The sequence below is a fragment of the Lagenorhynchus albirostris genome, chromosome 10 (assembly GCF_949774975.1).
Source record: "Lagenorhynchus albirostris chromosome 10, mLagAlb1.1, whole genome shotgun sequence".
Taxonomy (NCBI): Eukaryota; Metazoa; Chordata; class Mammalia; order Artiodactyla; family Delphinidae; genus Lagenorhynchus; species Lagenorhynchus albirostris.
In genome coordinates this window covers 103,994,328-104,008,872 of record NC_083104.1, presented here as the reverse complement: position 1 = coordinate 104,008,872, position 14,545 = coordinate 103,994,328, and positions in this window count along the sequence as shown.

Below are 14,545 nucleotides of genomic sequence, written 5' to 3'. Positions count from 1 at the left end.
TATAGTTGATTCACTATTGTGTTAGTCTCAGGTGTATAGCAAAGTGATTCAGACATGTATATGTATGTGTATATATATATATATATATATATATATATACACATATATATATATACTTTTCCAGATTAAGCTCCATTAAAGTTATTATAAGATATTGAATATAATTCTCTGTACTATACAGAGTGAGTCCTTTTTGTTTATTTTATGTATAGTAGTGTGCATCTGTTAATCCCATGCTCCTAATTTACCCCTCCTCACCTCCCCTTTGGTAACTATAAATTTGTTTTCTATGTCTGTGAGTCTGTTCCTGTTTTGTATTATTTTTTAGACTCCATATAAAAGTGATATCATTTAATATTTGTCTTGAGAGAGATAATATTTTTAAAAATTTACTAGGCACCCATTATATCAAAAGCATTATTTCAGGTGTTATTTTTTTGCCTTAGGCTTTTTTTTTTTTTTTTTTTGCCGTGAGAGGGCCTCTCCCTGTTGTGGCCTCTCCCGCTGCGGAGCACAGGCTCCGGACGCGCAGGCTCAGCGGCCATGGCTCACGGGCCCAGCCGCTCTGCGGCATGTGGGATCCTCCCGGACCGGGGCACGAACCCGCGTCCCCCGCATCGGCAGGCGGACTCTCAACCACTGCGCCACCAGGGAAGCCCTCTGCTTAAGTTTTTGAGGACCTCCTTCCGGTTTTGCATGGAGGCTGCACAATTTTCTTTCCCACCACCTGTGCACGAGGGTCCCAGCTTCTCCACACCCTCACCAATGCCTGTGTCTTTCGTAGGTAACAGCCATCCTAACCGCTGGGGTTTTGATTTGCATTCCCCTGATGACTAGTGACGTTGAGCCCTCTGCAGGGGCTTAGCCTGGGTGTATAATCCGTTGTCCTACGGCGCCCCCCGCCCCCCTGCACACAGCGGGGGACACGTGACGTCGTGGCTCGGCGTGTCCCCGGCTGTGAATGTTCTGACAGGTAGTCTGAAGTTGGAAAGTCAGTCCCCTGCGGCAGAGAGGTGAGAGGGCTGGGGTGGGGGGCACGGGCCAGCCGGCCTAATCCATTCCTCTCCTTGCCTGGCTGCAGACGCCGGTCAAAGCCGCCGGCTCCCTCAGCTGCACCCTGCTCTCCACGCTCGCAGCCACCTGCCTAGGCGCCCCTCCTTTCGGGCACATTCCGGGCCCCTAGAGTCCTCGGAGCTGCTTCCCAGCCTGGGGCTCCTGGAGGCGCCCCCCCCCCCCGCGTTGGTTTTGTTTTGTTCTGACCGCTGCTCCAGACCCACACTCGCCCGGAGTCGCAGGAAACCCGTCTCCTGCGGCCCTGGGGTCCCAGTCGCTCTGCTGTGTGCTCAAGGGGGAGCCACCAAACGTCACCGCCACCATCACAGTCGGTTCCTGCTCGACCTGCGGGCTTTTCTCCTGCATGTGGCACCCGCTTTGTGAGCCGGCATCAGTGGATGAGCTTCTGGGCCTCCGTGCTCCCAGGCTTCGACGCACACACGGTCACACCAGCCCCAGAGCTCTCCCAGCCGAGCCGAGCCCAACACCCAGGCATGATTTATATGCGTCTCTGTCCTACAAATAACCCCAGTTTCTGGAGCTTAGAGCAAATGAGCTGCAATTTGCGATTTAGTACACAGTAAGCACGCAGATCAAAGGAGCATGTGCTTCCCAGGGAAAACCAGGGCATTTGGTCCCACCTTTGTATGTGCAGGCTCTGTGACAAGGTTCCTCCTTTAAATGAGTTGAACGGGTGGCATTAAAAAGAAATCCAGTGAATTAGTTTTACTGACCTGAAAATGGCCCGGTTCCATCCTATCTTGCTCCTTTATTCTAATTTCTTTTCTTGCAAAGAATATACTTTCCTCTTAAACAACTTCCCCTCAGTAATTGGCTTAATTCCTAAAGAGATGCTGGAGTTACCACTTGGGAGCTCTCTTGCTTGGGCAAACTTCCTACAGGCCCCTCTTACGGCCACTTGTCAGATGGCCTTTCTGCTTTCTGTGAGTATCGGCAGTTCTGGCCCCCGCCCCGCCCCGGCCCTCTGAATTCATTCTGCGAAGACTCCAGTCCTCAGGTCCACACAGCAAAGAAAGTTCTGGGCGTCCTGGGCCCCAAGGACCAGGCCAAGCACTGCTCTCAAGAGTCAGTTCCCCCAGCTCCCCAGCTGGTGATGCAGGTGAGGTGAAGGCTTTTATCCGTTTCCTATTGTTACCGTAACTAAATACCAAAACCTAAGTGGCTGAAGACAACACAAACCTATTACCTTAGAGTTCAGTGGGTCACAGGTCCAGGTGGTGTCACTGGGCCAAAATCACTATGTCAGCAGGGCTGGACTCCCTTGTGGAGGCTCCGGGGAGGACCCACGCTTTGCCTTTTCCAGCTCCTAGAGGCGCCCACAGTCGTTGGCTTGTGGCCTCCTTTCTCCAAAGCTGGCGACGTCATCTCTGTCTCCGAGCACAGCCAAGAAAGGGTTCTGCTGTTAAGGACCCAGGTGACCACACTGGGTCTGCCTGGATAATCCAGAATAGTCTCCCGTTCCACCTGCAGATTTCCTTTTTTCCTGCTAAAGTAGCCTCATGGGTTCCAGGGGTGAGGATGTGAACACCTTCGTGGACCGGCACCCCACCTGGAGGAGGCGTGGTGAGCCAGGCTGCCTGTCGCTGCTCCTGTTGGGAGCGGTTCTCAGCCAGATGCCTGTACTTTCTACTTGTAACCAGCTCTGCCCCGCCCCACATCTGTCCTCTGTCCCAAAGCTCCTTCCTTGCTGCTATTGCCGTCTACATTTTTCTTTAAAAAACTCGTTTGCCTTTGGGTATGATTTTCTCTCCACTAGATGCCTCAGAGCCCATCTCTCTGAGTCTGCAGTCCCCCAAGGAGAGCTCTCGGTGGTCCCTGGGGCCAGTTATCAGTGGTTGTTCCCACACCAGGCAAAGCCCAGCTGGCTCTCCAAGCACATTTCCCGTGGTGAGGAGAGGAAAGAGATTGCTGCCTCTGGGATGTTATGCTCTGGAGCACATGCTCCCAACCAGTGGGAGTTTAACACCTTTGCTTTTAAAGCCCAGAAAGTTCAGGGGCGTCTTCCTATGTGTGTATCGGTAACTTTCAGAATGCATTGATTGTTTAATGCGTGACTCTAAGTTATTGTGACTTTAATCATAATTATAAAAGAGTTTGGACTTTATGAGTCACGAGGGCATCTATATACTTTGAAAGACGGGACAGGTAAGAGATGTTATCTATTTGATCTGGGGACTCTGCTTGCTGGGAAGGTGGGCATCTGTGGGCACCAAAGATGAACCTAGTTGGCAAGATTTTCCTCGAGGGTGGCAGGCAGTGTCCCTGGGCTTATTCATTTTCCTGCGTCCCTCATGAAATGACCCCAATAGTACAGTCTTCCCCAGGCCCTCTCTAAGGAAAAGCTTTCCAAGCTCTCTCCACGGGAACAGTTGAGACAGGGTAGCTGTGTAATTTTGCCCCTGAGGCTGTGTGGTGTGGCACAAGGACGCCCACCCAAGAGGCGCGGCCCTCTTCCTTGGTGGTCATGTTGGGGGAAGAGAATCTGCACTTCCAGAATACTCACATGCCCAACAAGAGGCGTGTGCCCTGGCCTCCCATACAGAGCCGACCTCTCTCACCCTCTCAGGCGGTGGGACCCACATAAAAATGATGTGTTCCTGGTGAGGCGGCCCCCGCTCCATCTCACTGTGACCTCTGGTCTCACTTTCCAAGTCCTACTTATCTGGTCTGACTTTGAACTTTTTCCTTTCATTTGTGCAACTGTCAACTCAAGGTACTTTCTGTGAACTGAGATTTTCAAGAGCCCTGCAAGAACTGTCCCTTTCCTCCCTTTTTGCATCTTGGTAAATTTAGACCTTTCTTTCCTCTTGAAATTTCACCTTCACCCATTCTCTTCTGAGAACCCATTATGGGCTTGACGTGAAAAATGGACTTCAGTTAAAGCTTATGAAATCATACTATATTTATGATTTTCCCCTTTGATATATTTAACCATTAGGCCATGTAAAGCTGTAACAGACTCGCAACCTGCCTTATAAAAACATTTCCTCGCAAGATCATGTTTGCCTGAGATGGTTTTCCTGCCTCTACAAGACAGATTTTTTACATGCCTTCACATTTTGTAATAAATATTCTTCGCCCCGTGTTTTCGCTTCCACGTGTGGTACTGACTCCGGGGGGTGTTTTCCAGTTAAGTGTGTTTCAGAGCCTTTATTCTCATGTTTCCCATTAGACTTCCCATGCTTCTCCTGGCAGCTCATCCTGCATGTTTTTAACGAGCGGAGTGTTGGTGGGAGCTGATCAGTGAAGTAAACCCACCCAGAGATCAATTCATCGGCCTGCTTTTACTTACTTAACACCACAAACCTAAACAAAGGAGACACCAATTTCAGATTTTCTGGCCTCATTTTAAGGGTGTTCGTGATACTCTGCACTCGGACGTCAGTCCTTGGAGACAGTGCACCTCACCGGAGGTCATTCAGGTTTGTGATTATAGAGATGTTTCAGCATGGGCAAGCCAAGCTTTGGGGTCTGCTTGGAGCTTTCAGCTCCTAAAATAATCCTGTGAAGTAAGTAGAAAACAGATCTAACAAGGCTAAGTGATTTGCCAAGAGTACAATAAATTAACACGAGCCAGGGCTAGGTGGGTCTTCTGGAAACGAGTTCAGGGCCCTCAACCACCTGAGGTGTGGCCCCAGGGCCTTCCTGGACCTCCCAGCCAGGTGTCTCCAATGAGCACTTGAAGACAGCATGGACTTCTCGGCTGGGAGGCCCACAAGGCACAAAACCAGCCTTTTGCCTCTGGAGTGGATTCTAGGTCTGCGCACTCGACATGGAACCTGAGCTGCTTTGGCTGTGATCCCCCGACCCCCTTCAAGAGCACGGAGGAGGAAGGACGGAGAAGTGAGTAAACCAGCCTGACCCCGGTGAGCTGGACTCTCCCAAGGACAGTCTGTAACTGTGACATGAAACCCAGGGGACACGTGGCAAGATGGAGTGTCGGTGACTGTTTGGTGTTTAGAACCGTCGGGAACCTTGTTTATTGTTTATGTGATTAAATTCTTTCTCTTCAGCTTACCATCAGGAAAAGTGCGCACATGCACATACACACACACACGCACGCGCACGCACACGCATGCACATGCACACGCTTAATTAAAGACCAGCACAGCCACTGCCTCCACCGCTTCTGATGTGGAAATTAATCTAAAGACAGAAGACAGGACATAAATAAAGGGACCAAACAGACACACGGTTGTCACATTTGTTTGCCTCGTTCCTATTTACTCCCTGTTTCTGACTGTCCTGGAAAATTCCTCTGATCAAAAGGCTATCAGGACAAACCATCGTTATAGTGATTGAGTTTTCAAGTTTCCTTTGAATAAAAGTCCTGTAGGATCCCATGCGCAACAACCTGGACAACCTAGAATAAATGGATAAAATCCTAGAAATATACACTATTTTAAGACTGAATCAGGAAGAAATAGAAAATCTGAATAGACTGGTTACTAAGTCAGTAATCAAAAAACTCCCAACAAACAAAGGTCCAGGGTTGGATAGCTTCGTGGGGGAATTCTACCAAACATTTAGAGAAGAGTTAGTATTGCTCCTTCTCAAACTATTGCAGAAAACTGAAGAGGAAGGAACACCCCCAAACTCATTCTAGAAGGCCAGCATTACCCTGACACCAAAACCAAAGACACGACGAAAAAAGAAAATTATAGGCTAATATCTCCTATGAATACAGATGCAAAAATTCTCAACAAAATATTAGCAAACTGAACGCAACAATACATAAAAATGATCATACATCATGATCAAGTGGGATTTATCCCAGGGATGCAAGGATGGTTCAATAGCCACAAATCAATCATCCACAGGTCAAATGTGATTCACCATATGAGTAAGATAAAGAATAAAATATCACACGATCACCTCATAGGTCATTTCATGATTTAAAAAACTCAACAAAGTGGGCATAGAGGGAACATACTTCAGTATAACAAAGGCCTTTTATGACAAGCCCACAGTGAACATCATTCTCAATGGTGAAAAGCTGAAATCTTTTCTTCTAAGATCAGAAACAAGACAAGGATGCCCACTCTCGCCATTTCTTTTTAACGTAGCATTGGAAGTCCTAGTTACAGCAATCAGATAAGAAAAATAGTAATAAAAGGCATCCAAATTGGAATGGAAGAAGTAAAACTGTCACTACTTGCAGATGACATGATACTGTACAGTCATATAGTTATATAATTATACAAAAAACTAATAGAACTGGGCTTCCCTGGTGGTGCAGTGGTTAAGAATCTGCCTGCCAATGAAAGGGACACGGGTTTGAGCCCTGGTCTGGGAAGATCCCACATGCTGCGGAGCAACTAAGCCCATGTGCCACAACTACTGAGCCTGCGCTCTAGAGCCCACGAGTCACAACTACTGAAGCCCACATGCCACAACTACTGAAACCCGCGTGCCTAGAGCCCATGCTCCACAACAAGAGAAGCCACCACAATGAGAAGCCCACGCACCTCAATGAAGAGTAGCCCCTGCTCACGGCAACTAGAGAAAGCCCATGTGCAGCAACGAAGACCCAACGCAGCCAAAAATAAATAAAATAAAAATAAATTTAAAAAAACTAATAGGACTAATAAATGAATTCAGTAAATTTGCAGAATATAAGATTAATATATAGATATATGTTGCATTCCTTACACTAATAAAGAACTCTCAGAAAGAGAAATCCAGAAAACAATCTCATTTAAATTCAAATCAAAAAGAATTAAATACCTAGGAATAAATTTAACCAAGGAGATGAAAAACGTATACTTTCAAAATTCGAAGACATAGTCAAGAGAAATTAAAGATGATATGAATAAGTGGAAAAATATATCTGTGCTCATGGATTGGAAGAACTAATATTGTTAAAGTTTCCATACTACCTACAGCAATTACATCAGGGAAATGCAAATCCAAACCACAATGAGATACCACCTCACACCTGTCAGAATGGCTACTGTCAAAAAGATAAGAAATAACAGATGCTGGTGAGGGTGTGAGGAAAAGGGAGCCCTCCTGCACTATTGGCGGGAGTGTAAATTGATGCAGCCACTATGGAAAACGGTTTGGAGGTCCCTCAAAAAATTAAAAATAGAACTACCATATGACCCAGCAATTCCACTCCTGGGCATATATCCAAAGAAAACGAAAACACTAATTCAAAAAGATACATGCACCCGTGTGTTCACTGCAGCATTATTTACAATAGCCAAGATAGGGAAGCAACCCAAGTGTCCACCATCAGATGAATGGATAAAGAAGATGTGATGTATCTATACAATGGAATATTACTCAGCCATAAAAAAGAATAAATTTCTGCCATTTGCAACAACGAGGGTGGACTTGGAGGGTATTATGCTTAGTGATACAAGTCAGCGAAAGACAAATGCTGTATGATATCACTTATATGTGGAATCTAAAAATAAAACAAATGAATGAATATAACAAAACAGAAACAGACTCACAGATACAGAGAACAAACTAGCGGTTACCAGTGGGGATGAGGGGAGGGGCAAGATAGGGGTAAGTGATTAAGAGGTACAAACTACTAGGTATAAAGTGAATGATACAAAGATGTACTATACAGCCCAGGGAATAAAGCCAATATTTTATAATAACTTTATATGGGGTATATTCTATAAAAATATTAAATCACTATGTTGTACACCTGAAACTAATATAATATTGTAAATCAACTGTGCTACAATAAAAAAGAAAAAAAATAGTGGGTAGAGAAATGACTGGTGATTTTTTTCTCACCGCTCGCCTGGCTTTCTAATTTTGTGGCAGGTGTAGAAACGTGTGGTGCATTCCTTCCCCTGGGTGGGGAGTGGGGGTCTGGACACAACTACCGCCTCTGGGGCCCGCTGATCTGGGTTTGAATCCTGCTCCGCTCACCACGCTTGCTGTGTGACTTGTACCCAGTCACCGTGTGCCTCGGCCTCCCCATCTGTAAGGTGGGGGCATCAGGAGACGCGGTGGTTGTGAAGATGAGGAATGGGCACCCGGGTCCATGGGGCAGGGCCTGGCACACAGGGAGCTCTGCCCCCGTCACTCCCTCTGCAGGAGGGCAGGACCCGACGAAACTTAGATCAAGACGCGGGTTGACTACGGAACGATTTCATCAGCACAAGTCACTGGCTCCGGTTCTCAGGCCGGGTTGTCGCCCAGAGGGCGGGGCCCGTGGACACCCGGGACCCTCCTCGATGGCAAGCATGTCCCGTGATGAACACTCACAGGCGGAAGTGAACCCTGTGGTTCTGGTTCAGAAAAGGGGACATGTTAACTGGGACGTGGGTTTGAAATGCCTGAGGAGCAGACGAGCTGGGTAGTTGGTCTGAGTCACAAAGTCCGGGGAGGGCGGTGCCCGGTGAGTGGATGCTCGCATCTCGGGGGACCTGCAGGTCCAGCAGTGGGCTCTCCCACGTGTGGGTGCACCAGGGTGGTGCACAGGGCTGGGCAACCGTTTCCTTCCCCGGGAGGTTCCGTGCAGCTAGGGTGAGAATCAAAGAACATGGCCCCTGTGAACCTGAAGCCCAGGGTTACTACTCACTGGCTCTGGAAGCTCAGGGAAATCCCTCAACCTCCTGGAGACCTCGGTTCTCATTTGAAAAAGAAGGAAGCAGTGGGAAAACGTTTACCCACAGGCTGTTGTGAGGATTTAATGGGATGATAGGGGAAGATGCCCAGCACACTCTCTGTGTGCACTTAGTGCTCACTGAGTGCTAAATGCTGGCCTCATTTTACTGTTAACTTGAAAGTCAGTGGGTTGTGGAGGAATGGGGCCCGAGCCTATAACTCTTTCCTCCAGTTTTCAAAAAAAAGTAGAGGGCTTCTACTGAGAATCTGCCTGCCAATGCAGGGAACATGAGTTCGAGCCCTGGTCTGAGAAGATCCCACATGCCACGGAGCAACTAGGCCCGTGAGCCATGGCCGCTGAGCCTGCACATACGGAGCCTGTGCTCCACAACGGGAGAGGCTGCGATAGTGAGAGGCCCGCGCACCGCGATGAAGAGTGGCCCCCGCTCGCCGCAACTAGAGAAAGCCCTCGCACAGAAACGAAGACCCAACACAGCCATAAATAAATTAATTAATTAAAAAAAATTTTTTTTTTAAAAAGTAGAAATCATCAACTAAGCAGAAAAGAGCAAGAAAAGACACCTGAGAATGAAGCAAATCTCCTACCATATCCTGGAAGAATTACAGTCGCAGTGAAGATGCAGACTGTTTCATTTAAAGGAAATGTATATTAATTGAACTCTGCAGAGTTTAGACTAGGAACATTGAACACTGTGGCCAAAAGCGATTCTGAGTTTCTTATTCAAAGTCAGAGTCGTTGGTACCAGCCTTGTTGGGACGGGAGCTTACAGCTTCCGTTTTCAGGACAAGTTGGGAGGGCCCGTCCCATGTGCAGCCCTTCTGCCGGGAAGCTCAGAACCCCCCTGGAGGTAGCCCTCGGGCAGACCCCTCAGTCACAGGGAGGGTCCAGGGAGTATCCCACCCCAACTAGAGATGTCTGGCTTTGCTTTATGGGTAAAATCTAAAGGCCCTTTATCCTTTGGTGAGCGTTCTCATCGCTCCCTCAGGATGCGTGTGTGAGAGGGGATAGGGTTCCCTCTAAGTGTTTCCACCTGCACGGCCCAGAGCTCAACCCATCCTGTTTCAGTTACGGCCTCAAATAATACACATAAACACTTGATACATCAGGGCAATTTATGTGGTCTGCTTGTCTGCATTTCCCCAAGAAATTCCACTCAAAATTCTCCCACATTTAGAGTGGGAAGAACAAATCCATTCTTGGGGTTACCATGAAAGTATGCTATTCATCAAAGAAATTCATATTCTCTGAAAGTATGGTGATTCACGTCTGTGTGTACATCACACTAACATCCACATTTACGAGAACAGTCGGAATGTTCCTGAGTGAGCCCCGCATTGACTTCTCACGGTCACCTGGGTTCCTGTGTGTGAGCAATGCTTCTCAGACTTTGCCAGAATGTTCGGTGCCTGTCTGTAAATTGCATATGTGAATTTCTACAAAACATTTCCATTTTCCAGTTTATTCCTGAAGTAGTTCCCATACTGACATTTATATTCAAAGCGTTAAATTTAGTAGCATTAACTATTACCTTAAACTCTGAATCAGGAAAAGATTAATTTCTTGTTCTTTATGGTGCACACGAGTACATGGTTTTAAGCTTTCAAAGCATACATGTATTATTTAGCATTACAGGTCTTTACACTTGGAAAGGAACTCAAACATTACTTAGTTGGACCCAACAGTAGAGTGTTAACCGTCTTCCTCAGACTGGGGAATCTCACGCTCCTGCCTCAGTGCCAGGGGGTCCCTCCCTCAGAGGACAATTGCCTCTAGACAATGGGGTTCAAATGTGAAAATTCGGGGGTCTGGGAACTGAGAAAAGAAGACCAACTTTCTGCCGGGGAGACTGTCCTCAGCCCCTGCTCCTTGCTCCCTCCTTTTCAAGGCTATTGTAGATGTTGAGCTGCACCCTGTCAGTGCACATCCTTTCCCATCCTAAGAGCACTCTGCTCTAAGAGTCTCTAAAACTCCCCGCAGGCCAGGTCCCTTGAGCTATGGCTCCAAACCCACCATTCGTCACGGGAATTGTGACCTCCTGCTTTCCAGTCTCCACGGCTTTGGGTGACACGAGGTATTTCTGAGGTGCTTTGACTGAATTATGGGATCAACTCCATCCCCATTTAACTCATTATCAGTTGTGTTTTGGTTGATCTGATTTGGCCTCTCCCATTTTCAGATTTTTTTTAAAAATCTAATTTTATTTCTCTATGGATTTTATTTTTAATAATAAGTTCATAGCATTTTCCCAAAACCAACAATGCCACATAGAAAACATGCTTTAGACTAAGAAAAAAATAAACATACTTTTCAGTCCTAAAAACAGAAGTTTATAACGGCAGCGGAACGCCTGTGATCACTGATTGCCAATGTTAACTGGAGAATCTTCCGTTGCCATCGATGTGTCCTGCGTAAATGGATAATTGAACTGCACCTTCTCCATCAGAGCTCCCTTATTGCTTCAACAGCCCCCCTCTTCCGTAGCCTGCCCCCCGGGAGGGCGCTGGGAAGCCAGCCCTCCCAGCAAAGGAGCCCGACCAGTGGCACCTGCTGGTTCCCGTGGATGCGCGCCCCCAATGCCTGGTTCCCAATATGATGGGGGATCCTGCCGCCCCCAGGATCCTACTGCTGCCAGACCACCATCAGCCGCCCCCGCCCCGGCTGAGCGTTCAGAGTCCGCGCAGCCCATCCCTCTACGTTCAGATGGGCAGCGCCCTGACCCGCCCCCTGACCCGCCCCCTGACCCAATGGGAACGCGCCACGTCCTCTGACGCTGGACACGAACACCAGCGCTTGGACGAGGTTGTGGCTACAAGGCGTCTCGTGTCCACTTTCAGCCGTCCCCTCTGCCCTGTGGGGTCACTGTCACTCCTTCCTGTCTGCTTTGAAAGCTCAGGGGCCTCGGGGTCACCCAGGTGACCCCACAGGGCAGGCTCATCCCTAAGGGCTGGGGACCGAGGCTGAGAGGGGTACAGGGAGGAGCGGAACGGACTTGGGTCCTTCTCAGGGGTAAATCGGCTCCCTTCCTGGAATACTTGTTCGTAAACCTCCGTTTGGTGGATGGCGAAGGACTCGGTGGCTCTCTGTGGGAAAGGACGAGCCCCGCCGACACCTGGGCGGGACCTGAGCGCCCCACCGGCGCCCCCGCGGCCATGGCCCCCAGGAGCACCGGCCCGGGAAGGACACAGCTCCAAGGCCCTCTCTTTGTTCGGCTTTGCACAGCTGAGAAAGCTTGGGATTTTCGAAAGAAATTTCACTAAAACATCACAGGAGAACAAACAACGAATGAACAAAGAAGAGACCAAAAGCATTAAAACAGCCTTCAAAATTCCGCCGTGGAGGCCTCAGGGCTCACCTCCTGCCAAGCTCGCCCGCCGTCCGGCAGGCAGAGCCCTTCCCGAGCGAGTCCCCCGCCTCTGCCCCAGCCGCTGTGTGGCGGGAGACGGTCCTGCTGCCGAGGAGAGCGGGCGTGAGATGAACGGTCGGGGCCGCAGCCGCCCCCCGTCACCTCTGGCGGGCCCAGGACCACGCCTGGGAAGTGATGCACTTGGACCAGCCCCAGGGCCTTGGTCAGTAAGATGGAAATAAGCATAGTGCCTGCTGATGGGGACGTGAGGACGGACTGAAAGGACACATGGGCAGTGCTGGGCACAGCACTGACCCCAGATCAGCCCTCCCGTAGGTGGGCTCTCACTGTCACCAACAGCCAACGTGAGCCTGACTTTCCTGCTGCCCCAGCCTGGCTCCTAATGGGCAGTGGCAGTGGCATATCAGGTGTGTGATGGGTGCTGGACCCTGGCCTGGGCTCTGTTCCAGCCGCCAGTGACCAGCCGGCCCTCCCGTAGCTCACGGGGGCCCCGCAGCCGAGGTTATTTGTTCAGGAACAGGCACGGGACCCAAGTGAGGTCCACCAGGACCCAGTAGCCTCAACCCTAGCACTTTGGTTGGTCTGTTGGAAGGAAGTTTCTTTTTTTTTTCTGCTGGGGTAAATGAGACTTATGTGGCCGGAAGGTTCAGCCAGCCCCTTGAGACCACCAAGGGAGGGCCCACCTGACAAGTGAGCACCTGCAGAGGTGCAAAGCTGAGAAACAGAGACAATCGTTGGTGGTCACATTGCAGCTGGGTTTGTCCTTGGGCTCGGTAGCTCTGGGAGACAGTTGGCTGTTAGATTTTGGGCCCCCTCAGCTGCAAGCCAATCTGGAGTGAGCTCCCCCAGAGTGAGGTATGCTGTCTGGGCCTGCAGCCTCCCTGGAAGCGGGTGGCCCCCGGGGCTTGATGATCCTGCATTAAAGGCAAAGGCTGAGCCCATAGATGCATGAGATAAGCAGTGGGGCCACCTCTGTGGCCTGGGCTTCTCGATCTGGAGAAACAGCCAGAAATAAGAAATTTCTAACCATTGTCCTGTGAACAGAGAAAAGTCACAAACACGACACTGAGCCATGAGGCATCTCTGGGCCCCGCTGCCCAGCTACTGCCTGGGGACAATTTTACCTCAATGAAGTGAAGCCCCAAATGTCAGAAAGGACCTGTGTCCCCAAGTGGTAGGTTCTGTAGAAAAGTATTTGGTGACAATAGAGCTGACTGGTAGCTGGTGCCTGCTCCAGCTAACACTCTGGCCTCTCCAGCCCGTGTTCAAGCAAATAGCGGATCCAGATAAAATCATCCCAATACAATATGAGGAATAAGCCAAAAGGATACGAAAGGATGCGCATAAACATGACACATGTTTAAGTAGAAGGAAAGGAAAATTAGAAGCAAAGAGCAAAGAAGAATACACTTAAAAAGAAGAAACATTGCAGGCAATAAAAGAAAATTTTAGGAAAATACTTCTCCATTCTCTCAAATAAATTGAAGAATAAACAGATTTTGGGGGCAGTTGGTTGAGAAATACCCTAAAAAAGAGATACAGAGAATATCAAAGGAGATTGCAGAACCCAGAAAGGCAATTGAGGATAACAATATAACCGCTAACGGGAAAAAAATGGATAGTTTAGAAAACACTGGAATATACACCCCTGAACACAGTCAGTAGTATGAGAAAATCACCCAGACTAAGGGAAATAAAAAGAGCTAGTGAAAAAAGATAAAATGAAAACTATATAAAGCCGGACAGAAAAGAACTAAACTGAGTATAATTGGTGCCTGAAGACTGAAGAGAATAAACAGGAAAGTAGAAGCGCTCCAATATGATAGAATGAAGCGTTTCTAAAATGGACATAAGACCTGCAACTGAAGGTGCAAAGGGCACACGTTGTACCAGGAAAAAGTAGTGACACCGAATTACAAACACTGAGCCATATCTTGGTAAAGTTTTGGAGACTTAAGGAGAAAGAGTAAACATCCAGCAAAAAGCAAGGCACCTGTGAAGATGAACCTCAACCTTCTCCTACAGGAACACTTGGTGCTTCAAGACGAAGTGAAAATGCTCAAGGGCTCCAAAGGGGAAACGCGTGGCCTAAGTGTGACTGGCAATTTCTACACAGTTAAATTTTACTTCATCATATAAAAACTTAGGCATATAATAGCCCAAAACATTTTTGGAAAATTACTTGGTGATTGTATTTACTGAGAGAGGAATTAAACTAAAAAACGCAGGGATTCAGAAGGAGCAAAATGAAAGAACACGTGTGGACGTTATATATACAATTACAAGGAGGATCAAATGTACCTATTTAATAGGATCAGACCAGCTGTCAATTTTCCAAAGACTGTACTTTTTAGAACAGTTTTAGGCTCAGAAGAAATTCAGAAGAAGGTGCGGAAACTTCCTACAGGCGCCTGCTTCCAGCCCGTGCAGTCTCCCTGCTGGCAACATCTTCACCAAGGATGAGCTATATCGACACACCATAATCGCCCAAACCCATACTTTACCTGAGG